This window comes from Pinus tabuliformis, chromosome X (assembly GCF_031772625.1).
Source record: "Pinus tabuliformis cultivar Carrire ecotype Pingquan chromosome X, CPIR1, whole genome shotgun sequence".
NCBI lineage: Eukaryota > Viridiplantae > Streptophyta > Pinopsida > Pinales > Pinaceae > Pinus > Pinus tabuliformis.
In genome coordinates this window covers 1,008,546,390-1,008,572,330 of record NC_142308.1, presented here as the reverse complement: position 1 = coordinate 1,008,572,330, position 25,941 = coordinate 1,008,546,390, and the positions used below count along the sequence as shown (strand labels likewise).

General features: G+C 37.5%; 1 pseudogene; it reads right to left on the bottom strand.

Moving 5' to 3' along the window:
• Window positions 1-23,366: 23,366 nt before the first annotated feature.
• LOC149143166 (phospholipase A1-Igamma2, chloroplastic pseudogene) lies at window positions 23,367-24,491 on the bottom strand (annotated as a pseudogene).
• Between the last annotated feature and the right edge of the window lie 1,450 nt (window positions 24,492-25,941).

Sequence of the window (25,941 nt, the reverse complement as noted above, 5' to 3'; positions counted from 1 at the left end):
CACTACTTCCCCAACATTTAAGAGTAAAAACGGTGAGGAAGGTGAGTGGTGGGTGGTGTCAGGGCTTCCTTTGGCCTTGACACATCAAAATGCGGCATTTGCATCCCACCAGGCATGTCCCCTTCATATTTAGCAACAATTTCTCATTATATCTTCTTCATGGTTAACTCAATGTTTCAATGAATTATAAAAGTTACCACCCCTAAACCCTTGTATATGTGGTTCCAAAACTTAGTGGTGGGTAACCTGGATGTATGTCCATTCAACCATCACAAAGATATACATTCCCATTTCCTTGTCAAATCCCTAGATCCAACTCCAACTCTTATTTTTCTTATTCATGGTGGGATTCAACCTATGTAGATGGGAGTGCTCCCTTGAAACACCCATATCTTGAAAGCTCGAATATCATTTTCTCTTAGTATAATCCAACCTCAAACTTATCAAATATTCTCCACGTGTGTGAAAAATTGTACATCTACAAATACCCTAGATCTTGGATACACATCCCACTTCTCAAGAAAACAAATTCATCCTTTTGCATAAGAACCATCATTGTTGGGTGCCATCTCAGATCTCTAGTTATGAATTGAGAATGTCCCAAAATCTGGATTGAATTATATTTGGATCATTTCAAATATGAACATGCCTTATCCATCCAGATGCATGGATCACCATATGCACCTCCAAGCAATATTGGGAATCATCCCCCTCTTATTTGCGGATATTAATGATGTCTGGAAAATAAAATAGTATCCAATCTAGATATAAAGCCCATTCATAGGACTATCCGAACTAGATAACTTTGAATTTCTACTAATAATTGGAAATAGGAAAACTTGTGGGTAGTATGCTCGAATTTCCGAAGGAAATAATGCTTCTCCCAAAATACTAAGTTTTGGAGATAATGGCCAAATCATGAAGGAAGACCATTAGACACAAGATTTAGACCATTATACATAATAGTTAAAGGGAACTAATACAACTTATTTTACCACGTTTTTTACAAAAAAGAGGGAAATGACTCCAAGTTTAGAGTTTAAAAGGATACTACAAATCAAGATCTATTAAGAGAATATCATGATCTAAAAATAATATAGAAGTGTATTTAAGCCCAAGAATTGGCACATCATTCTTAAACCAAGTGACTATCAACACAAGTTGAATATACATTTAATGCACAACACATGTGTTACGTTATTAACATGTGATATTTTCTACAATCTTAAGCTTATGAATGAACCATTCAATTCACAATAATGTCAAATAATAGAGAACACCTTTAATAATTGGTTAACTAATATGTCTCACACAATCATTCATATTTATATAAGTACCCCTACATTTCATGAAAATAATAAAAATCACATGGTGTCAAAACTGTAAGGACATATAAGGAAACTTATTAGCTTAAACTAGGTATTCATGTAACACTCAACATATAAACTAGCCTACAATCCCTGATTTTTGTAGAAGAGTTAATGATGCTCAACATTCATGTAACCACTATATGTAAAGCAACTATCAACCACAAAAATACAATAATTTCAGGCATTCATTCATGATTGGTACATATTCATACATTAATCAGTAACGTGTGTCATAATAGATGTAACACGCTCCTCCCACATCTAACTAAGCAACTGGCCAACTGAGGTCAACATGGAATGAGAGGCCACTATGATATGATTTTACCTCCTAAGTCACATTATGGAAGTGAAACTGATAGAAATGAACCATACAAACATTCAACATCAGCTTCATGACCCTCAAGAATCAATCCAAAAATTTAGACAGCTTGCCCTTGGGTCCCAATGAGCTTTTGGACAACTTAACCCTTAGTTTCTGTCATGCTATAGGAATGACAACATCTAGATTCCCAACGTCTCTCTCACAGGCTTCCTTGCCAATGTCCGGAGACTCATTAGGTAGTGATATGCTAGCTTCCCTAGGATTTGAACCACTTTTTCAAGCCCAGAGCTAAGGTCACTGCCCAGAATTGAACCATCTCTTCAGAACAATAAAATTACATGGAAATGACAGTAATAAATAGAATAATTCTTTAATACCTTGGCTCGACCCCTACTAGCCATGATAGACATTTCGTCAAACGTATTATGAATATGTAATCTACCGGTGTAAATAACATATCTAAGCATAGGGGTCACATACTTATCTGTGATTCTCCATGAAGCATTGATGCCTCAACACACTAACTTCCATTCCATCCATTAGGTCATAGATACATTGTTCATTGATATAAAATTAGAAACATGATGAAAGCCATACATAGTCGCTATTGTAAAACATATACATAACCAACATAATAGTGACAAAAATACCAATGAACTCACGGCCATATAAACCTCGTATAATCTAGTATAATTCCCATAGAAATACAAGGAGAAATAACCTCTTATTTATGATGCAAAATCTAACCTAGGGCAGGGCTTCCACATTCCACCCAACCATAGAATGGTTGAGCCAAATATCTCTTCATCCATTCACCCTCATGCCATATTCCAAGCATGAATTTGGGATCTCATAGAACACAATAATAAAAAATCATCTAGGGCTTCCAAAGGCTATCCACCTTAATCCATCAAACAATGATTCCACATCACAGTTAGACATCACCAAAAAAATCATCAGATTAGTCTCTATCCCAACCTTCTAAGGCTCTAGAGTGTTTATTACTACCCATCTTTTAGGACTAGTAACTCAACCCATGCTGGGCTCCAGACCAGTTGTCCAGCCAAAGCTCTAGGAATAGTAACTCAACCCACAACATTTTCTGAGCTTCTAGAGTGTTTCTCCAACCAAGGCTCGCAACCTAGTAACTCAACCTATCAAGGGATCCAGGACTAGTAACTCTACTCGAAACATTTTTCTGGATTTTAGAGCATTTGTTGAACGAAGGATCTAGGAGTAGTAACTCAACCCACCAAGGGTTCCATAATTTTTTTTGAACCAAGGCTATGAGACTAGTAACTCAACCAAAGTTGTTATAGGGCCCTAGAGCATTTGTCCAACCAAGGCTATAGGACTAGTAACTCAACCCAAGTTGTTACAGGGCTCTAGATAATTTGTCCAACCAAGGCTCTAGGTACTAATAATTCAACCCAAGATAAGGAAACATGAGAACTAACCAAGAATAAAATAATGAAAATAAACCCACAATCACCATGGCTATTTAGGAAATGGAAAAGTTAGACAATCCACTATCAATCCCGGCCATCCTCCGTGCTAGTGATATATCACAACCAACAAACCACATGCATATGCAATGAATTCCAAAACTAGCGAAGGAAACATGCATTCAACTCAGTACCTGCAAGAAAATATAAGGTACTTACTTATCTTGATGCCCCCTTGTGCTTTCCTGGTCTTCTTTTTCCTTCTTTCTCCAAGAATCCAAGTATGCCACATCCACCAAGAGTGCTCCAAGAAAACTCTAAGCTCCATGTGTATCAAAGAGATATAGAATAATGAGAGAGCTCCACAAAAACCTATCAAAATCTTACCCACAGATCCTTAGAAGCCCTTTTATCCATGAGGCCTCTATTTTCTTCATTTTCCATTATTTTCGTTCAATTTCATCCTCACATGCACCCTACGGCCATTCACCTTCTTTCTCTCCTAATTTCTATTATTTTCATAAACGAAATGCCAATTAATGCCTCATGCCTTCCCAAAGCCTTGGCCATTTCCTCTGCCAATTTCCTTAGCCATAACAAACTGAATGAATACCCACTAGGTTGTTTTTCCCACCATTGTAGCTCAAAATACATATCCCATCACCATGGTATTTATATATTTTACATGATTTTATAACAAGGGCTATTACAGAACCCTCCCCTTGGGGAACATCATCCCCGGTGTTCAATGATACCTATAACCAACAAGACTATTACAAAAAACATGCTTCACATTGAGCTTTTTAACACAACTTGTTGTATTATTTACAATGTCCATATTCTAAAACATGAAAAACATACTATTTAGGGGAGCTTTATATCACAACTCATTATGATATTTACAATAACCACATATACGCACATGCACATCTACTAAACCATCAAATAAGTGAGTACGATGCTTGTATCAATCAACAAGGGAATCCAAAGGATCACACCTCCACCCTCCAAAGTAATACCAAGATCCACCTTCTTCCCAAGAAGTCCAAAATGTTGGCATTATGGCTAAAGTGTTGTCCTTGATGGCAACCCATTCAGGTGATAGATCACAGTCCTTCAAGTCAGCAGCAAAGATTGATGATCAGCTATCAAATATTGAAGAAAATAAGGGGTACGCAGGTACACCTTACATAAGGTGCGTACACGCAGGTCAGTGTTACATAAAGTGCGTACATACCCGCAGTTATCCCGTTCAAGAGGTGCGTACCCCCAGTGCACACATTTCAAGGCAAAGAAATTCACATGTGGGGTTTTCTTATGTTTTACTCTTGGTATTTAGCCGACAGCATTGGGTTATTATGGTGTCGGCTCGTGGTATTGATCCATGTTTTAAGGAAGAGCTTTCCTATATAAAGCAAAGGAGATCATTTGGCTTGAGCATGGTTTTGGGTTGAGTATCTTACGAGGGCTACATCTGGTCTAGATCTAAATAAGATGAATCTATTGATGGACTGAGATCTCTTCGGCACATATTCAGATCTGTAGATCTGACTGTCTGGGTTATTTCTGAAGTCTTGAAATCATCTTTGCCCGAAGGTACGTAGGTACAGTGAAAGAAACGTGCGTACGTACGCAGGAACGAAGCGTTTCAGGTGCGCCGGTACGCAGGCACAGAAGGGTTGCAGGTGTGGAGTTACGCAGGCACAGAAGGGTTGAAGGTGCGGAGGTACGCAGGCACAGAAGGGTTGCAGGTGCGTACATATGCAGGCACATAAGGGTTGCAGGTGCGGGGGTCCGCAGGCAGTTCAATGGACTCAGAGCGAGGTACGCAGGCTAGCAGTTGAGCAGGGTGCGTACATAAGCAGGCTAGCAGTTGAGCAGGGTGCGTACTGTAAGAGGGCAAGCAGTTGAGCAGGGTGAGTACAGTAAGCAGGCGAGCAGTTGAGCAGGGTGCTTACGTAAGCAGGCGAGCATTTGAGCAGGGTGCTTACTTCACTTAAGATCTTTGTTAATCATTGTTGTGTTCTTGGTTTGGTCCTATTATTGTTGATCTGGTTACTACAGTTGATTGGGTGATTCTCTTATACTTGATGATCATTTGATGCTTATGGATCCAGTTTGAAAATTTATGAAAAGTGGTCCTTGTAAGAAAAGAAGTAGGGGGTTGTAGCTCCCTTCCAGGAGAGACTGGAAAACGAGAGAGAGAGTTGTAGCTCTTTGCAGGTTGCAGCCTACGTACTGGTAAAGGACTGCACCAGTACAAAACCATTGTAAAAGGAGTTTCTAATTTGAAAGAAGATAAAGACATATTGCAGCAGGTGGTTTTCACCCACATTGGGTTTCCACCTTACATCTTGTGTTCTTTGGTGTGACTATCTGTTTTCTTTTGTTCATGCTCATTATTTTATGGTACTGACATGCAAAAATAATTCAAAGAAAAAATAAAGAAGATTTATTGAAAGAATTAGATAATACTGATTCACCCCCCCTCTCAGTATTATTTCCAACAATTGGTATCAGAGCAGGTCCTTCAGAGAAGCTTGATCGCTTGAAGGTAGATCGTTCATCATGAGAAACTACGAGAGAGAAGCATCAATCAGGCCACCGGTTTTTGATGGGACAAACTTCAATTATTGGAAGGTAAGAGTTACTGCCTATCTTCAATCTCTTGGTACAGAAGTTTGGGACATTGTAGAGACAGGTTACGCTTTTCCTTCAGCTACTCCTACAGATGCAGCCGAGAAAAAGAAGTATGAAACAAATGCGAAAGCAGTCAGTACTCTATTAGGATGTATATCTCAATTAGAATGCATGAAGGTAATGCACTATAAATCTGCAAAAGAAATATGGGACAAAATTGTCATGAGCTATGAAGGAGATTTACACGTAAAGCGTGCTAAACTTCAAACTCTCAGAATTCAGTATGAGACTCTCAAAATGTATAATGATGAAAGTGTGGCTAACTATTTTCTTTGGGTAGATGAGGTTGTTAACTGTATGAAAAATTTGGGTGAAGAAATAAAAGAGGCTATTGTAGTTGAAAAGGTTCTAAGATCATTGTCCCCCAAGTTTGAATCTAAAGTATCTGCAATAGAAGAAAAGGAAAATCTACGAATTCTTACTATGTCTCAGCTACATGGAATTCTAACTGCTTATGAAATGAGAAAGGGAGGTCCATCAGACAGAAGAGAAGCTGCTTTCAAGGCATCAGGCAAAGGAGATTATTATGAAGCGAGCCACGTCCCAGAAGAAGAGGAAGAAGAATCAAATTTTGTCAGAAATCTTCAAAGGGGTTCTGGAAGGTTCAGAGATAAGTTACCTTTTAAATGCTTTGCTTGTGGAAGAGTAGGTCATTATGCTGCAAAATGTCCTTATAAGGATAAAGGAAAGGAACCTGCTAGATGGAACAAGAAACAGAATGCAAATAAGAAAAGCTACTACACTCATGAAGATAGTGATGGTCTATCAAACAGTGATGAAGATGAACAAGGTAATGAATATAAGTTGTTAATGGCATTTGAAGATGATGATTATATGGATGCTATAGATGTGGATAACCTTTATGATGAAATTACTAGACTCAAGAGATGTATAGAAGAAAAGAACATGATCATTGATACTCTACAATTTCAAATTGATGAAAAGGAAAAACATCTTGAAAAATTAGAAGGTGAAATTGTTGGTCTTAGAAAAGAGATTGAGAAAACAAAAGCTATTAATCTCAAGTTTGTCAAAGGATCTGAAACTTTGGATGAGATTATCAATGTGCAGTAGTCTCCACTAAACAAGACAAGTCTGGGCTATAATGGAGAAACTTCTCAAGCATCCACCTCAAAAAGTTATCTTGATGTAGCAAGAAGAAATGAGCAAAAGCACAATGAAGATCATCAGGTAAAGCAGGGACGAATTACAAACAGAAACTATCAGGGGCAATCCATCTTAAGGGTGAACAAAAGCTACAACCAGCCACAGGTAAAATCTTCTCAATTTGGTTCAAGAATAGATGACAATAGAAATTACAATCTATTGGCTGGTAGATTCGATAACCGCAGAAGTTTCTTCAATGGACAATGCTTTTCTTGCCATAACTTTGGTCACAAAGCAGCTCAATGTGTTGCATATAAAATGATCATGACTAGGGAAGCTCAAAAACAAAGAAGTATGACGGGGATTACAAAAAGGACCTATAACAACTTTTTGGTTCTTGAAAATGAAGTTGAATGTTCTATTTGCAATAAATTTGGTCATGAAGACTCTGAATGCAGGAGCAGGTTTCAGCAGAAAAAGGAACAAGCCTCAAGCACCAAAACATGGAGAATAAAGGAACCTCAAACAGAAAGATGTGGGATAGCATTTTATGCAGAAGGACAGGAAAATCTATGGTACATTGACAGTGGATGTTCGAAGCATATGACAGGTGATAAAGAAAAACTTGAGTCTTATTCTACTCTAGAAAAGGGAAAGAAAGTCTCTTTTGGAAATGATACTCCTGCAACTATAAAAGGAAAAGGCATTGCTCAGTTAAAAGAAAAGGTCAAGGCTGGAAATGTTTTGTATGTTGATGGATTGAAGCATAATCTTCTAAGTGTCAGCCAGATGTGTGATCAAAGAACCGAGGTTATATTTAGATCAAATGGATGTCTTGTTCGTGATCTTGATACAGGTAAAACAGTGATCAAAGGCAAAAGAACTCCAAATAATCTGTACATATTTGAAGAAGGACAACAACAATGCTATCTGAGCAAGGATGATGAGCACTGGTTATGGCATCGGAGGTTGGGACATCTAAGCTTTTCACAAATAAGGAAAGCATGCAAATATCAGGCAGTTCGCGATCTTCCAGATATCAAAATTCCTGACAACACCATATGCAAATCATGTCAGTTTGGAAAACAAACCAGAACTAACTTTCCAGAGAAAGAAGGATCAGCTAGCATGCCTCTTGAGCTAGTACATACAGATACATGCGGTCCTTTCAGGAAAAGAACACCTCGAGGAGAAGAATACTTGATATTATTCATTGACGATTTCTCCAAGTTTGTCTGGTTAGGACTTATGAAGCACAAAGATGAAGCATTCGAAAAATTCAAATCCTTCAAAGCCTTGGTTGAAAATGAATCAGGTCACAAAATTAAGTGCCTCAGATCCGACAGAGGTGGGGAATTTACTTCAAATGAATTTTTCGATTTCTGTGAAGAACATGGGATAAGAAGAGAATTCTCTACAGCAAGAACTCCTCAGCAAAATGGAGTTGTGGAAAGAATGAACAGAACAGTCCAACAAATGGCTCGTGCTATGCTTGATGAGTCAGGAACTCCCGCAACTTTCTGGGGTGAAGCTGCACATGCTGCAGTTGTTATTCTCAACAAAACAAATGTCCGGGTGAACAGCACTCAAACTCCTCATGAGCTCTGGAGGTAGGACTCCTTCAGTAAAGCACTTCAAAATCTTTGGGAGCAAATGCTATATCAAGAATACTGATGAGCAGCTTGGCAAACTTGAACCTAGAGCAGATGAAGGCATTCTTCTTGGTTACTCTCCACATAGCAAAGCATACAAATGCTACAATAAAAGACTTGGCAGAATTGTTGACAACATTGATGTAGTGGTTGATGAGAAGGGATACATTCCTAGGAAAGTACATCATGAAGACATCGAAGAAGATGAAGGCTACCCCCAACGACAGAATGATGAAGAAGAAGAACCTCAAGAAGAACCTCAAGAAGAACCAGAGGAGAAAACAAGAATAGAAGAAAAGACTCCATCCAGATATGTTCAGAAGAATCATCCAGAATCTCAGATTATGGGGCAGAAAGAAGCAGGTGTACAAACAAGAAGAACAGTTGCAGAAGCTTCAAGCTATTTGGCATTACTCTCCTCTACTGAACCACAAAATGTGAAAGAGGCATGCAAAGATGAATGTTGGGTGAAAGCAATGGATGAAGAACTTGAGCAGATCGAAAAGAACAACACTTGGGAGTTGGTTCCTAGACCAAAAGATAAGAATGTTATCGGAACAAAATGGGTCTTCAAAAATAAATTGAATGAAAATGGAGAAGTAATTAGAAACAAAGCCAGACTTGTTTGTAAAGGGTATGCGCAGCAAGAAGGAATAGACTTTGAAGAAACCTTTGCTCCTGTTGCAAGACTTGAGGCCATCCGAATGTTCCTTGCTCTCTCAAGTTTTCAAAACTTCAAAGTATTTCAAATGGACGTAAAATCAGCCTTTCTGAATGGAGACTTGGAAGAAGAAGTGTACATTGAACAGCCAGATGGGTTCATTCTTGGAAATGATCCAAATCTTGTATGCAGATTGAAGAAGGCTCTCTATGGTCTCAAACAAGCTCCAAGGGCTTGGTACTACCGTTTGGACAAATATCTTCATCAACAAGGCTTTTCAAAAGGATCAACAGATAGCAATCTTTATATAAAAGTTGAAAATGACAAATTTCTAATACTTGTTGTGTATGTAGATGACATTATTTTTGGGAGCAATGAAGAAGCTATGAGTCAAAGTTTTTCCTTGGTCATGCAGAAAGAATTTGAAATGTCCTTGCTAGGAGAACTGACATATTTCCTTGGTTTGCAAATCCAACAAAAAGAAGGAGGAATATTTTTATCTCAAACCAAGTATCTCAAACAGATTTTGAAGAAATATGGTATGGAAGATGCAAAACCAGTATGTACACCCATGGTCACAGGATGTAGCCTCAGTGCAAATGATGAATCTGCAGCAGTACATCAACCAACCTACAGATCTATGATTGGAAGTTTACTTTATTTGACAGGCACCCGACCGGACATCATGCATGCAGTTGGAATAGTTGGAAGATTTCAGGCAAATCCGAAGGAGACTCATCTTCAGGAAGTGAAGAGAATTTTCAAATATCTTCAAGGGACTCAAAATTATGGCTTATGGTATCCTAGAGATACAGATCTTACACTTCATGCTTATACAGATGCAGATTGGGCCGGAAGCGTGGATGACAGGAAAACCACAAGTGGTGGTGCATTCTTTATGGGTTCCAGACTGGTATCTTGGTTCAGCAAGAAACAGAGTTCGATTGCCTTGTCTACAGCTGAAGCGGAATATGTTGCTGCTGCATCTTGTTGCACCCAACTCCTTTGGATGATGCAAACTTTGCAGGATTTTCAAATCACTTGTACACCACCAATCCCCATCTTATGTGATAACACAAGTGCAATCAGCATCTCAAAGAATCCTGTTATGCATTCAAAAACCAAGCACATACCAATCAAGTATCATTTTATCCGGGAACAAGTGCTTGAATAGAAGGTCAAGTTGGAGTATGTTCCTTCTAAGGAACAAGTTGCTGATATTCTCACCAAACCATTGCCCAGGGACACTTTTGAATACCTCAGGCAAAAGCTGGGGGTTGTTGATGCATCATCTTGTTGCTGAACCTCTTCTGATTGATGGTACAGGTTCAGGGGGAGCATCTAATGCATTGTTGGCATTATGGAGGATGTGCAAAAGGAGATCTTGGAAGTAGCTGCAATATGTCTCTATCTCTTTCATGGTGGATTATGGTTCTTCGTTGTAGATCTGGTTCATATTCCGAGGGAGCATGTTCTTAGGGGGAGCATAACGCTTTGCCCTTGATGTCAAAGGGGGAGAATGAAGCTGAAGTCTTGAGGTTGCCATCAAGTCCAAAGGGGGAGATTGTTGGCATTATGGCTAAAGTGTTGTCCTTGATGGCAACCCATTTAGGTGATAGATCACAATACTTCAAGTCAATAGCAGAGATTGATGATCAGCTATCAAATATTAAAGAAAATAAGGGGTACGCAGGTACACCTTACATAAGGTGCGTACACGCAGGTCAGTGTTACATAAAGTGCGTACATACCCGCAGTTATCCCATTCAGGAGGTGTGTACCCCAGTGCACACATTTCAAGGCAAAGAAATTCACATGTGGGGTTTTCTTATGTTTTACTCTTGGTATTTAGCCGACGGTATTGGGTTATTATTGTGTCGGCTCGTGGTATTGATCCATGTTTTAAGGAAGAGCTTTCTTATATAAAGTAAAGGAGATCATTTGGCTTGAGCATGGTTTTGGGTTAAATATCTTACGAGGGCTAGATCTGGTCTAGATCTAAATAAGACGAATCTATTGATGGACTGAGATCTCTTCGGCGCATATTCAGATCTGTAGATCTGACTGTCTGGGTTATTTCTGAAGTCTTGAAATCATCTTTGCCCGAAGGTATGCAGGTACAGTGAAAGAAAAGTGCGTACGTACGCAGGAACGAAGCGTTTCAGGTGCGCTGGTACGCAGACATAGAAGGGTTGCAGGTGCGGAAGTACGCAGGCACATAAGGGTTGAAGGTGCGGAGGTACGGAGGCACAGAAGGGCTGCAGGTGCGTACATACGCAGGCATAGAAGGGTTGCAGGTGCGGGGGTTCGCAGGCAGTTCAATGGACTCAGAACGAGGTACGCAGGCTAGCAGTTGAGCAGGGTGCGTACATAAGCAGGCTAGCAGTTGAGCAGCGTGCGTACTGTAAGCAGGCAAGCAGTTGAGCAGGGTGAGTACAGTAAGCAGGCGAGCAGTTGAGCAGGGTGCTTACGTAAGCAGGCAAGCAGTTGAGCAAGGTGCTTACTTCTCTTAAGATCTTTGTTTATCATTGTTGTGTTCTGGGTTTGGTCCTATTATTGTTGATCTGGTTACTACAGTTGATTGGGTGATTCTCTTATACTTGATGATCATTTGATGCTTATGGATCCAGTTTGAAAATTTATGAAAAGTGGTCCTTGTATGAAAAGAAGTAGGGGGTTGTAGCTCCCTTCCAGGAGAGACTGGAAAACGAGAGAGAGAGTTGTAGCTCTTTGCAGGTTGCAGCCTGCGTACTTGCAAAGGACTGCACCAGTACAAAACCATTGTAAAAGGAGTTTCTAATTTGAAAGAAGATAGAGACATATTGCAGCAGGTGGTTTTCACCCACATTGGGTTTCCACCTTACATCTTGTGTTCTTTGGTGTGACTATCTGTTTTCTTTTGTTCATGCTCATTATTTTATGGTACTGACATGCAAAAATAATTCAAAGAACAAATAAAGAAGATTTATTGAAAGAATTAGATAATACTTATTCACCCCCCCCCCTCTCAGTATTATTTCCAACACAAAATCCACTGTCATAGTAAAATTGCATCGTATGTCTAGCGCTACAATCCTGCGCCACTTTTCCTTTTAGCGAAAATTTACCGTCTCATTGTTAGAGGGCATACTCACAATGTGAATTTGATTCCATATGGAAATTATAATGAGAAAAATAAATATATCCACGACCTTCCCTTCTTTGCTACATAGTCCCTCAGGAAATCTGGTCACCCCCTTCCATGTAGTCACTCACCCTCCAAGTTCCCTGACATCCCCTATCCCGAGTTATCCATCCCTAGGCGAGGATTCCTCGCATCGGAAGATACAAAACCAAGGAATACACTTGCATCCAAACCATCATACCATTCATAGCAGGCTCATAGAAATAAATGGACACTATTGGGTACCTATATCCCACAATGGCCCTGCTCCTGAGTACTTTATCATCATACTGCTACATGTCCCAATTTTTTTTACTGCCACTTCTAATTATTGTAGTCAATTTCAAACACCCAACCAGACATTTCCATGCTTCCTGTACCAAGCACATAACTTCCATTAGATTTAAAATAAATTGAAATAACTTAAAATCATACCTCATTTGTAGCTCGTCAATAAGGTACATTTGTAATCCTATTTACTTCCTGTCACAACAAGTAAAACTAACTATTTGATCAAAACATCATGTATAAACATATCACATTTGGTTAGCCCAAAACACAACCATCATAGATCAACGTCATAAATTAGATGTAACCATCATAAACCAAAATCATATATCACATGTAATCATCATAGACTGAATCATAAGTCAAATGCATAGTAAAACTAAATAAAGTAATGATACTTATCCTTTAATCAATAGTTGGCTTCTACCTTTGTCTTTATTCTGTATGCACTCTGGATCGGTTGCTACACCCGACAAACACCCAATGCCTTCTCCTCAACCATGTGCATATACACATAGTTTGCATCAAAACCATACCATCATACACGACATACAACACCATCCAATACATGCATCTACACCCAGTGTACAACACAATAGAATATATATCCCTGCACCTAGTGCAAAACACAACACGACACATATATATACACAATTTACATCACAAGACATGCATCCAAACACAATGTCCAACACCACAAAATGCATGCACATACACTCAATATACAACATAACTCATACATCTATACTTGATGTACAATGCCACACAATACATGTTCCTATACCTAGCATACAACAAAACAAAATACATGTACTTCATAGAGTACAACACAATGAGTATGCATGTCACAATACCACAACTACACCATACACATACGTAGCACTGCATGCCCGCAACACATCATGTAAAACATGCACACAATCCAATATGTACACGAATACCATATGTACAACACGTACAGAGTACAACATGTACACCACAACACCTGCACAATGTGTACACAACATCACATGTACACACCACCTACGCAACATGTATACAACACCATATGTACACTGCACCACCTGTACAATGTGTACACAATACCACATGTACATAGTACCACCTACATGACATGTACATGACACCACCTGTACACAGTTCCACATGCACGACATGTACACATCACCACCTGCACACAACACCACCTATACAACATGTACACAACACGACATGCACACAACACCAGATGTACATAGCACCACATGTACAACATGCATGCAACACCACATGTACATAGCGTGATTTGTACACAACACTATCCAACATGCAAAGAGCACCTTATGCACGTAACACCACATATACATCATGCGCATAGTACAATATGTACACACCACCACATATACAACCTTTACATAGCACCGTCTATACCCAGCACTGCATGTGCAACATTCACACAACACTATCTATATGATCTTGTACATAAAACTTCATAAACCACATGTACACACACTATATATGCACAACAATGCATGAACACAACAAAACATATGCAACATGTACAACATATCCAACATATTCACAACAATAGTACCACACATCCAAAACTACACTGTCTCTACCAAGCAACCCTATTTCTAGTGACTTATCCATGCTTGTCCTAGCATGCTACATACCACACTACTTTCATTTCGTTAATGTATCCCTCGGTATAACTTGTCCATAACATAGACCTAGGCATAATACAAGCATACAATATCAATTCATATCCACATGATACTGACCTCATATATTTTTCACAACTACTCTTCCCACTTGATTCCTCGTAAGACCTTAAACCTCTTCTTGTCATTCACCTGCATAGGAAATCATTCCTCCACAAGAATGATCCCTACCAACCCTATTAGACAGTGACATACATACATACATACATATATATACATATAAATATTAGTATTGAACAATCATGATCCATGATGATGTTTTCGGATATGACATGTGTACATACATACATGTATACATATATACACACCAACACAATCATGATCACAACACAATTACCAAATATCATAAGGTCGTTTTAGAGAACACCCTTTATACGTGAAGCATATGTGCAACATTGAGAACAATAATTCCCAACATAGTCGAGGAATCTGACACCTCATACCCATTTAATTTACCTTTTCTGGTTACCTTTCTCATGTCTATACTGCCACCATCCATTTATCACAATGGACCCAGCTTATCCAAATGACTATCATAATCTTACCTTCCACTATGCTTACTTATGCGCAGAGCTTCATCTGAATCTTACACTACCTATTAGGTACCACAAAACTCTCCCTGAGCTCCATTAACTGCCCTCTTTCCAAACCAATTCCCAAGACTCAAAACATAAAAGGAAAGATAAGAAACAAATAAGAAGAAAACCATGAAAACCAGTAGCAATATGCCACCACAAACAAAGTGGCATGATCATGCACTAGACATAACAAAACCACAAATCAAGTGTAAGTTAATAACAAAATACCAAAATCACAAGACTTTCAGTGGACACCATGACTCAATCCCCATGGTTTCCAATGCTTCCAAAGGAAAGCTCGACCTGAGCCATCTTCAAGATCTCATGGCACTTTCTTTTCCATGCAATTCCCTGCATCATATTGCCATGAATGCATAAGTTCTAGTGCAAAAATAAACATAACAACCTACTTGTTACCTTACCTTGTTTTTCCAAGAACATTTCCTTGTAAGTGAACACATCCATGCTATCTCTCAAGGGGCTCCAATTCCCTTAACGAATCCATCCTTAACCGGAAACTAGTTGATATACCTATCAAATACATGTTCATGACTATAACACATATTCACATAATGTTAGACAAAATTAAGCTTAAGAAGGCTTCCTGTATGCAAGCACTCACCCATTTTGAATTAAGGTTTTCAAACATAGCCAAAGGAATTCTTGTCCAATTCCTTTCTTTTACTTCTTTTCCTTGTAGCAATCGAGGCTTACTGTGTACTATCACATCACCCAACTACTAGTTATAAAAAAAAATAGACCATTACCTTGTCCTACTAATACCAAGCATGTTACCCTGCATCTGCTCACACATGTCAACCAGAGGTTCCAAATATCAATAAAATCATATCTATAATTTTGAAATCAACATTTAGAAAGACTAACAATCATGTCATAATCCATAGTCAACTCATAGTCATTAGACGTAATGCTATAACTATCACCTAGTTACACGCAAATACATATCAACTGTTTGGACACATATGTGTTAGTACAATCATCTTAAAGCAAGATCATTGGAACACATACTCATATTATGAAATTCATCAAACATTCAACCAACTTGCAAACATACCATGTTAGATAAATCAACTAGACATGAAACACTCAAATGCCAAATAGATGTCATAATAAAACAGTCAAGCACAAGGTTGATGACATAAACAAGTTCATAGCTTAATGTATCTTAGTGGAGGCTATCTTGCCCGCACGATCAATCTGGTTAGAAGAATATAAATTCTCAACACATCAACTTAAAGATAAATAAGATCATGTTATCCATAACAATCACTAACTAACATGTTCACATCCTAACTCATAAACAATTATCATTTATGCATAGAAATCACATATGTATGATAGGTCTATATTAGTACCACACAATGCAACAGAAAAGGTCGACTCATACCTGAATGTCATAACCCTAACCATATGCACGGGCCAATCCAATTTAGCATGATACATATAAAGTCAATATCTTAATGTAATAACCCTAATCACCAAGTTACTAGCATATAACAACAATAATCTATATGTTATGCTCATCAACAACATATAACCTAGTCATCAAGTTATCGAACATAAACTAATAATATCAATGCATATGACCACAAGTTACTATCATTAATGACTATTTGACACATGTGCATATGACTGCACTAATCAACTATCATATGTCATGTATGTAAGCATAACATCAAAAGACATGTACGTAAACCTAATGTATATAAACCTAATGTGTATAACAATCCTTAACTTACTTACCTGCATTCCAAACACACAATACCTATATGGCGATCTTCTCTTGCCCTGAAGTCTAATGATGCAACCTCATTATGATGATCTACATCTCCTACTCTATCTCAGGCAACACATCAGCATCATAACAACCAATAGCATCATGATGACCTAAATTGCATACCATGACTTCACACGGCATGTTTGACCTACTATACATGCATAACTATAACCAAGATCATGCATGCATAAGAGCTACATATAGACATATAAAAAATGAGTACAAAACGATATGCACGTCATTTTAGCTAGATTCTAGTCATTGATGCATGACCATATCAACTACCTCATGCATGACAACAACCACGACCTCATGCATGACACCAAGCACATCACGTGCACTTGAAAACATGTGAACATTGATGTGCATAGCAATGCATAATCAACGATACAGACATGAAGACATACTCCATGACAACACCTTCAACCTTCACATGGCGACATCACTACAACCATGCTCAACACCATGCAAATGCAACAAGCACATGGACTACAAGAGTAAGAAACACATATGCAACCAACATGAATGCATGACCAACACACCACCCATCCAGTCCGAGGGGTGAAACATGCTCTGATGCCACTCTGTAACACCCTCCTTCCAGATCTACCCAAGAAGCTAGCCAGTTGGGGTAAACATGTGACGAGCAGCCACTATGACATGATTCAAACTCCTAAGTCATGTTAAGGAAGTGGAACCAATAGAAACACACCATACAGACATTCAACATCAGCTTCAGGACCCTCAGGAACTAATCCAACATTTAGAAAGATTTCCCTTGCATCCCACTAATATTTTGGACACCTTAAACCTCATTGTCTCTCATGCTATAGGAATGACGACATCCAGAAACCCAGAGTCGCTCTCATAGGATTTCCAATCAGTGTCCCGAGTTTTGAGCCACTTTTTTAGGCCCAGAGCCCGAGTCACTACCTAGAACTGATCCATCTCTTTAGAACAGTAAGATAGCATGGAAATGATAGTATTAAAGCGAATACTTGTTTAAGACCTTGACTGGAACCCTACTAGCCATGACAGGGATTTCTTCAAACATATCACAAATATGTAATCTATAGGTGTAAATAATAGATATGAGCATAACAGTCTCATACTTATTTGATATTCACTATGAAGCATTGATGCTTCAACACATTAAATTCCATTCCATCAATTAGGTAATAGATACATTGTTCATTCATATACAAGGAGAAACATGATGAGAGCCATACATAGTTGTTGTCATAAAACATATACATAACCAACATAATAGGGACAAAAATACCAATGAAATCACCACCATATAAACCTCATATAATCCGGTATAATGCTAATAGAAATACAAGGAGAAATAACCTCTTATGGATGATGCAAAATCCAACCCAGGATGGGACTTCCACATTCCACCCGTCCATAGAATGGCTGAGCCAAAGCTCTCTTCAGCCATTCACTCTCGTGCCATATTCCAAGCATGAATGTGGGATCTAATAGAACACATCAATCAAAACATAGACATGGCTTCAAGAGGCCATCGATCTCAATCAGTCAAATAGTGATTCCACCTCACTGTCGGACATCATCAGATCAATCTCTATCCAATCCTTCTAGGGCTCTAGAGCATTTGTTCCAACCTGACTTCCAAGAATAGTAACTCAACCCATGGCTAGCGCTGGGCTCTAGCATGTTTCTCTGACCAAGGCTCTGAAACTAGTAACTCAACACACAACATTTTTCAGGCTTCTAGATAATGTTTCCAATGAAGGCTCCAGGACTAGTAACTCAAGAGAATTTTTCCAACCAAGGCTACGAGATTAGTAACTCAACCCAAGTTGTTACGAGGCTCCAAAGTATTTCTTCAATGAAGCTTATGGGACTAATAACTCTACCCAAGCCATTACATGGCTCCAGATCATTTTTCCAACTAAGGATCCAAGAACTAATAACTCAACTCGAGCTAAGGAGACATGAGAACCAACCAAAAACATACCAATGAAAATAAACCCATAATCACCATGGCCATCTAGGAAATGGAAAGGCTAGGCAATCCATTGTCAATTTCGGCCATCCTACATGCCAATGATAGATCACAACCAACAAACCACATGCATATGCCATGCATGTCCAAACTAGTGAGGGAAACATACAAGCAACTCGATACCTGCAAGAAAATTTGATGTAGTTGCAGATCTCGATGCCCTCTTATGCTTTCCTACTATTGCTCTACCTTCTTGCATCAAGAATCCAAGTATGCCACACCCACCAAGAATTCTCCAAGAAAACTCTAAGTCTCCAAGAGTATGATAGAGAGAGAGGATAAAGAGAGAGATCCCCCAAAACCTATCAAAATATTACCCACTGATCCTCAAAAGCCTTTTTATACATGGGGACTATATTTTCTTCATTTTCCATTATTTTCCTTCAATTTACTCCTCACCTGCAACTCATGATATTTCACCTTCCTTTTCTCCTAATTTCCATAATTTTCATAAATAAAATGTCAATTAATGCCTCATGCCTTTCCAAAGGCTTATTCATTGCCTTTTCCAATATACTTAGCCATAATGAATTGTATGAACACTCGCTAGGATGTTTTACCCACCATTAAACTTGGAATATGTGTCCCATCATTGTAGTATTTATATATTTTACATGAGTTTTTAACGAGGATTGTTACAATAGATAACCATATATGAACCAACCATATACTTATCTGAGCATGTAAGATTAGCTGGAAACTAAAGGAGGGACCTCAACACTCCACCAAACCATATGATATCTACATTATAATCTTTATTGTGGTTGATCACCTTAAATCCAGATTCATAGACCGAGGGGATCCTTGCATAGGGGTAATTTCACACCAATGGATTGGATATGTTCTTAGGTGATGGATTCCATTGTTCTAATGATTGATGACCTCAATAAAAAAACTTAGTGGTGCATTCATTTGTTTATTTTCACAAAACACATCTAGGCTTACACAAGGAATTGAGTGGTTATAAACACAACCGCGTGAACTATAACTGAAGGTCACAGAGTGCATGCCATCTATTCAATGGAAACATTTAGAAAATAAATGAATAGGAGATGGTAAAAGTAACCACCCATAATCTCAAAGCGTAGAGAGCACCACCCCCTCCTTCTCCCCCATCCATTTTTGGCCCTTTCGTGATATCTATTGAAAGTTATCCCCTCTATATTTGAGAGAGAGAAAGAGAAATTGGAACTACCTATCATTTTACCACTCTAGTCCAATCACTTTCTTTCATCTTTGAGGTGGTGGTTCAATCTCTTAGGTTGCCCCGTCCCTCTTTAGGTGAAGGAATCATCTTTATTTCTCCACTCACCCTCTTTAGTAATTGTTAGTTTTGATTGGTCACTGATCAGGGTGAGCTTAAGGAAATTAAATGAATTGAGGTATGTGTGTACTCACGATACAAAACATGCATGCAACATGCATACAACGGATGTAACCATAAGCAACACACATACATGCCACAAGAAACCACCTCAGAACATTAGATCTGTGTGTCCCTCCATTTAGTCCAACCAATTACAATTCACATTTTATTTATTATTATGCTTCTAACATATTCACATTTTGTTTATTATTATGTTTTTAACATATTTTCTTCACCCGCCATTGTCTACATGTTAGCATTAATAAAAAATTTAACATTAAAAAAATAGGGTAAAGTGAGTGATATTACGGAAACATTCCTGCCAATAATCGAATTTGCATACAAAAATGGGTAGCAAGATTCATTGAATATGATGCCATTTGAGCCATTGTATGGTAGGAAAGGAAACACTTTCATTAGTTGGGATGACCTAGTAAATAAAATAGATCTTGGACTTGTCACGTTGAAAGAAATGGGGAAAAAATGGAATTGAAAGTAGCCTAGGATATGAAAAAGAGGTAGCGAAGAATTCCAAAAGAATTCTAGGTGTAAGATCATGTTTATGTCTTCATCAGACCAAGAAATGTATCACTAAGATTTAGATCATTTACTAAGTTAGCACCCTAATTTTGTGGACCATTTCAGATTTTGGAAAGAGTGGGAGTAGTAGGCTGGGGACAAGCCCTACCAACAATAATGAAAGCATATCGTGTACTTAACATTTATTTTCTTAAAAAATATGTAAATGACACTAATCATGCGCTTGATTGGTGTGTGATATAGATGGAACTCGTGGGAGATTTGATCCTAAACTGTTAGAGACAAACCACATTCTAGAATAAAGTAATAGAGTAGGATAAGGTGAAATAAAAACAATTTGGAACCGATACAAAAATTTTTGAATACATAGAACAAATGAAAGTACTTTACCCATTTTACATTAAGAAAATATAAAATCTACTATTATAAATTTTAGTTTTATTTCTTTTATTTGTGAATTCCCCACCTCTCCATGTATTTGTAATTATGATGGTGTATGCAAGTGTAAGTCACAAATGGATGAATTAAACTCCTATGAATTATAAAAATTATAAAACAAATCAATAGAAAATAACTATTTTATATATATGCCTCATTTAAAAAAAATAATATACAACTTTTGGATTTACTAAGTTTTTTAAAAGGGAATCAAATCTGTAGAACTAACATATATATATATAGATATGTACTTTTGGATTTTAAATTTTAGGAAAAAAATTACATTTATCTCCAAACTTGATAAATACCAATCTAGATCCATCTTAACCTTGGATCTATCAAGTGCTGAGATGCATCAAATGTCTCAATGTGCAAACCTCCTTTTTGTGGGAAAAATTGAAGAAAAATTTGCACCTCTAGAAATTTGATGCCTCTCTGAGCTTGATAGATGGCAACTTAAGATGGATCTAGGTTGGTTTAATTTTTATTTTTAGTTTGATGCCTCTCGGAGCTTGATAGATCGGAAGTTAAGATGGATATAGGTTGGTTTAATTTTTTTAGTTAAATTTTTATTTTATATACTTTCATCCATTCAAAATGTTTTAATTATTATTATTATTATTATGTAATTTGACTGGGTTAAAATGTTTAGATAACATAATATAAGTGGAAATTACAACAACTCTTCCATACTGGAAAAATTAAATAAAAAAAATTATTTATAAAATATTTTGATTGTGAAATGAGAGATGGATTTTGGCCATGTGGTATCGATGAGCCATGGTATTGGCTCATGGTATGGTATAGTTAATAATATCCATGGTGAAGTGGTGAGTATCCATGGTTAACAATCTTGTTAATTGTAAGTATTATTTTGATTGTGAAATGAGGGATAATTTTTGGGCAGGTGGTATTTATGACCCATCTTTTGGCCCATGGTATGGTATGGTTAATAATATCCATGGTTAAAAATCTTGTTATATTGTAAATATTATTTCTTTTTGTTTATTACTGAAATTTAAATATGGTTACAAAATTATTATGTTAATTTATATTGTGAAATGGACTTTAATTTATAGCTACTATTTATATTTTATATATTTTCATGTGATGGAGGTGTAGATATATCTCAAGAGTAATTATATTACTTTTTCTTTTAAATTTAATAAAAAATGTTATAAAATTAAATTCAAATAAAATATTTTGAGTGTGAAATGAGAGATGGTTTTTGGACATGTGGTATTGATGAGACCTGGTATTGGCCCATGGTATTGTAATAAACCCTATTTACAAGTTAATAATATCTACAACTTGAATATCTATGGTTAAACATATTGTTAATTGTAAATTTATGTGCTTATTAATTAATTTCAAGTATGGTTACATACTCAATATTCTATTTTATTTATGCCCACTGCTTTTTTGCGTAGAAATTCGGGTAAGATTTGGCAGCCATGATTCAAACACTGTTATTGCAAAAAAATTTGAACTTTTTTTATCCTCACTTTTGGTTGTCATGGCAATTCCTCAACCTCCCTAAACACTTTCTTAACTTATTGGTGCTACTATATTTTAATGCAATATATGATTTTTTTAATTTGTAAAGCTATTAATATAACAAAAACAATGAAGTTTCTTATTTTTATTGCTTTTAGTTTTTTAAGAATGCTACAATATCTTTATTAAACTATATATTATATATTAATTTTAGCTAACATGTAAATGTTACCCATTTATATATTATAAATAATACATTTTAATTTAAATTCAGCATATCGAGCCCTAAAAATATTTACAACCTTTTTTAAAAGTTCAATGAATTTATAATAATCTAAAAACAATCAAAACTTTTACAAAGTTTTACTAAAAATCCAAATTCAGCAACTATAAAAACTAAATCAGAATTCAAATTGAATGTTAATATATCAATTGTATTTATATTGTGATATATCAAAATATTACACTCAAGATGAAATAACCCATATTTATTTTATTTCTTTCATTGTTATACCAGCTATGAAACTTGTGATACAGGCTATTCATGATAGAGAAGCGTTTGATTCTCTTTGAGTCACTAAATATAATTATCTAATGATTTGATCTTCTCACAATGAGAACGCTGATAAAATAAAAGAGGACAGTGCACAAAACAATCATTATTCAGCCATCCTTGTAGTTTACAGGATTCAAGGTGCTTCAGCCATCATCTGTAGTTCTTCTCGCTGTCTACGTTTATCAATTTGATGTTTGTGGCGGCGTTGCTACCAGAATATTTGAAAGGTTTACCCTTTCCGACATAACCCTCAATGAGATGAAGATAAACCTTTAGACTGTGAGCGTAAGCAGGATCAAGGTTGCGGATGTCGTGGTTGTCCAGAATCATTTTCACACCGACGTGAAAATATGTCCAAGGGAACCAAGCGAACAGTTTGCTTAACCATGTCCAGCAGTTCTCGTTGAAAACAAGCCCAGGAACTTTTGGAACAATATCGTCCTTGTTTACCAACCGCAACACCTTCACTCCGAGTTCCTCCATTCGCAGGGCGAATGTTCTATTTCCTACTCGCGGGCAGGCAAATGTAAACGCAGTTACAGGTATAGGCCGTGCCGATGTATTTTCGTTAAGGATTCTTTTGACGTCATATGAACTTAAGGTCGCCAGAGCAGCTCCCAAGCTGTGTCCAGTTATTGTTACGCTCAGACTTCCTTCCTTGTATTCATCCACCAGTCTAAGAATTTCTGAAATAACAGTATCTCTAGCAGATTTTGAATTCTCTTCATGAGAGATGTAACAGCTTAAGAATCCCTCCTCGACCCGGACGCCGTTGTCGTTGAAATGAGCAGTACTCGATAATCCGGCTCGGACACCCTTGCGCTTGAAACGAGTAATTGCTAATCGAGCGGGAACTAAGATGTCCCTAGCATCCTCCATCCATTCCTGAACCGTTTGGGTTCCTCTCCACGCTATTACAATATCCCGCCGCCCAAGTCTTTGCATCTCTTTATCATCTGTGCACACTGCAATAAAGCCAATCCAAACGGGTCGCTCTATTTCCCTCCCCAAAATATCAGTGTCCGCATACAAATACTTAGTAACTTCATAGCCATTAGGGCAGTACTGCGAATTACCCGTTATTTCACAACTTTGGAACAATTTATCAGGGCTATACTTACACCCACCATAATCATTCATGGAAAGGTCTGAATCAAATGCATCATAACATAACTCCGCAAAATTACCATACCTGAGAATCTCAGATTTCAAAACTGGATTAATGGGGTCTAATAGACCATACCACCAGTTCGATCCGTGAATATCTTTCCACATATCTGCCAGAGCTATATTTTGGTATCCATTGGGGATTATCAAGTCTTCACGCAAATAAGGGAAGCTTTGATTTGTCAAGGACAAAGGGTTCTTCCTTCCTAGAAATGAAAACAGGTGATGTAGGATTCGATCCATAATTTCTGACTTTGAAAATGTCGAACTGACGAGATGCGCGGTAAGCTGACGATGGGTTAGACTCTGCAAGCTGCACTCTTATATGCTATGCAAATCTCAATATGTATATTACGATACGCTGAATACCATTATATAGGAGAGTTCATAGATGAATAAGTCATTTGCAGTTGCAAGCATGATTGGTTTCGTGAATTTGAACATGCAAAATTTGACACGGTCGGATAAGGATAAGAATTCCACCCTGCTGCTTGACATTGACTGAGAATTCATTGTTTGAACATAAGTAAAATAGGTGGGCATATGCACATTCGAATATTTCAGAGACAATTTCATGTCGTAACATTTGATGTCGTGTCAAAGTGTCTACCCATAATTTCAGTCCATTGCATGAACTATTGGGAAGTTTTCTTTGCGGCTGAGTATCTACCACCTGTAATACAAACACGTTTAACAGTTTTCACTCACGCGCCTGTTTTCCTCGTGTTAGTGAAATGCACGTGTTTGACTGAGGTCTCTTTCTATGGTTAGCACTGCCAACATCGGACCTAGAAGGACGATGAAGAGAGTACTGATTTGAAACATTGTCCTACTAAGACAAGGGACAACATGCCAGAGAAGTTGTGATCATACACGAACTAAAGGAAGAGAAACCGCTTTGTTTTTGCTTTGGGTTTTTGTTCTCTTCGGGAAAAAAGGGATAAGAATCAGGATTTATGTTTTTACCCTCTACGCATGTTGGTGTATCTTGTGGTCTTATTGTCCGTTGTGAACTTATTATCGAAGCATGTCCTTCTATATCTTTTTTTAATATAGATTGGATCTGTAGTAGATTAGAAAGCGTCTCACAAATATTAGCAACTCTCTAGGAGGTGAATCACTGCAGCAAATTTCTATTAGACAAATGATGCTATTAGATTAATGATGATGGCTTAGAGGGTAATTTATTAGACAAATGATGACTAATGATGACGGCTTAGAGGGTAATTTTTTTGAACGGTAGAAGAAGCAGGAGGAATCTAAAACTTAGAGAAAATATACAAGAAGTACTCCAAGTGTAGGCTCCCTAATGAGGATTTCAAAGAAGAAGCGGAGGTTCAAAGGGTTTATGTTGGACTCACAAATCCCATGGAGAGGCTTATTGAAGTTAGATCCAAACAAGAAAGGAGGGCTAAGGTTGAAGTCTTTTAAAAGAGAATCAAATGTAGAATTGTTTATGGATTCGGTTTAGGAGTTAGAGAAATACTACAACATGGAGGGAATTAAAGAAATTGATCCATTAAGGGTCAAATTTCTAGCCCAGAAAATGAAGTCAAGA